This window comes from Hordeum vulgare, chromosome 5H (assembly GCF_904849725.1).
Source record: "Hordeum vulgare subsp. vulgare chromosome 5H, MorexV3_pseudomolecules_assembly, whole genome shotgun sequence".
NCBI lineage: Eukaryota > Viridiplantae > Streptophyta > Magnoliopsida > Poales > Poaceae > Hordeum > Hordeum vulgare.
The window spans coordinates 479,504,007-479,506,585 of record NC_058522.1 but is presented as its reverse complement, the minus strand read 5'-3'; the positions used below and the strand labels follow the sequence as shown (position 1 = coordinate 479,506,585).

Genomic DNA, 2,579 nt, shown 5'->3' with positions numbered 1-2,579 from the left:
CATGGCAGCCCGACCACATATCTCCACGGTTTTACCTCTAGATCGCGTTTCTGCGGAGCTCGGGCGGAGCCCTGCTGAGATTAGATCACCACCAACCTCCGGAGCGCCGTCACGCTGCCGGATAACTCATCTACCTCTCCGTCTCTCTTGCTGGATCAAGAAGGCCGAGATCATCGTCGAGCTGTACGTGTGTTGAACGCGGAGGTGCCGTCCGTTCGGCACTAGATCGTGGGACGGATCGCGGGATGGTTCGCGGGGCGGATCGAGGGACGTGAGGACGTTCCACTACATCAACCGCGTTTCTTAACGCTTCTGCTGTGCAATCTACAAGGGTATGTAGATCGAATATCCCCTCTCGTAGATGGACATCACCATGATAGGTCTTCGTGCGCGTAGGAAATTTTTTGTTTTCCATGCGACGTTCCCCAACAATTTCCCCCGGCCACCCTAGCTCTCTAGCAGCAAATCCACCGACGGGTGCCTCATTCTCCCGGTGCAGGCGGCCTATTGGTGGATCTGCATCGGGGTGGGATTTGGCAAAAATTTGCACATCCTGCCAGCGGGATTTGTCGAATCAGGCCGCCGACGGACTGCGCTTGCCATGGACTGACCGATGCCAGTCCACCAGGTCTGGGCAGTCCCTCAGTGCCACATGCAGGCGCTCAATCCTCCTCTAGCCGCTCGGGTCTGACACGTAGCAGGTTCGCTGGCAAGGCCACAACCGGCCTCCGCCCTGGCTCGGCATTGGCCCAAAAGCTTGTCGGCTCATCTTTGTCGTTCATACATCCGACGCGTTTCTTGAAGTGCAAAAACGATGGGGTACGATTTTCGTTAGGCCTTTTGCTTTTTTGCTTGATGCAATTTCGGTAGCTTATTATTTGCTTAGTATTGTGTGTAGGATGGATGTAATTTTTGGTATTGGGGAAAATAATACATCGATCTATTGATCTTACAAAATTTGCTAGATGTTCTTGCACTTTTATCTAGAATTAAAGGTGTAGATGAGACTAAAGAAAAGAGCAAAGGGGAAGCAGCATCTATTTCTTTAGCATCGAAGAAGAAAGACGTTGTGATCAAGAATTCACAGATCAACAACGAAGACACAGAGAAGATCTTAGTCAAACTAGTAGGAGTAGTTAAGAAAATAAAAATAATGTTCAAATCCAAATAAAAATGGATCCTGGCCGGCCGTACGAATGAAAAATGGGTCGACGCATTGGTCACATGGCCGACCCAAATCTTAAATTGGACGGACACTGAGCGGACGGTCGATCCAAACAAACAAAAAACGAAAAAAGCACTGTCAAACGCACAAAAAATGAAAAAAAACATCGTCCGTTTGGATCGACGTGTTAGAATTACTCTAATAGCATATTTATAGGGATGGCGCTATTTTGTATAGCATGGTATTTTTTTCCTTGGCTAAAAGTTTATAGGTTACGTGAGAACGGAAACATATACTTCTGCATAACATGTGAATTGTCCCGAACCATTCACTGATTTTATTTTTGTGGCATTTTTTTACTACTCCATCCGTTTTTAAATATAAGTCTTTTTAGATATTTCATTAAAAGACTACATACGAAATAAAATGTGTGAATCTATACTGTAAAATATGTCTATATACATCCAAATGTAGTTTTCTAATGAAATATCTAAAAAAGACTTATATTTAGGAACCAAGGAAATAGATCCCTATTCTCCGAGAGCGAATGCAGATGCATCGTGGATGTCAGACAGGCAAGTACCAGTCTTGAAGGTGACTTTTTCAGCAGAGGACTCGTCAACATAGACCTCAACCAAACTGAGCCACATAAACAACCTTGATCTGGGTGACCTTCTTGATGTTGCCCTTTTCGACGAAAGCGGACACCTCGGGGGCATGGAGAGGGTTTGTTTGACGAAAACATGTTTTTGAGCATATACACTCGGGCCTTTCCTATCTAGCCATCCATTCTTCACCTCGTGATCGTGTAAGTGCACTTTTCTGTCTATCTCATATAGAATATTCTTGAAGTTCAAACCTTTGCAGCACAAAAGCTTTCTAAATGGTATCTAGGATAAAACTTTCAAAATATTTGATCCGACATAAATAAAATATTTTTTTAATAAAAAAAAACTTATTTGTATATTTATGTTGGACCATATTCTAGTTAGAAAGTTTTGCTGCGCTGTAAAGTTTGAAGTTCAAGACATGTTTTATATAAGAGAAACAAAAAAGAGAAAACTTTATATAGAAAATTAGCTGTGTCACACAGATCTCAAAGCAACATTGAAGAGCCAGGATAACAAGGCCCGAATGCAGGTGCTCAAAAAATATGCATCCGTTCCTTGATCTTATTGAAGGTGTGTACGTTCTTCTTCTCCCGAAGAATCCACATGAACCCGCTCTCGCAGTTGTACCCGACCTCCTCGATGTCTCTCACTGGAAAGAGACCTTTTAGGAGGCCTAGCTTTTAGAGGAGCACGACACACCTCTTCTTGCAGATGTCGTCCCCCTTAAAGACCTCGGCACCGGTGTTGTGGCTCTCATCCCCCTTGAAGGCGTTAGTCTCTTCATACTGTGCCGCTTGCGACAT

At 44.2% G+C, this 2,579-nt stretch overlaps 1 pseudogene; it reads right to left on the bottom strand.

Moving 5' to 3' along the window:
* Positions 1–1,695: 1,695 nt before the first annotated feature.
* On the bottom strand, positions 1,696–2,579 carry LOC123396940 (annotated as a pseudogene).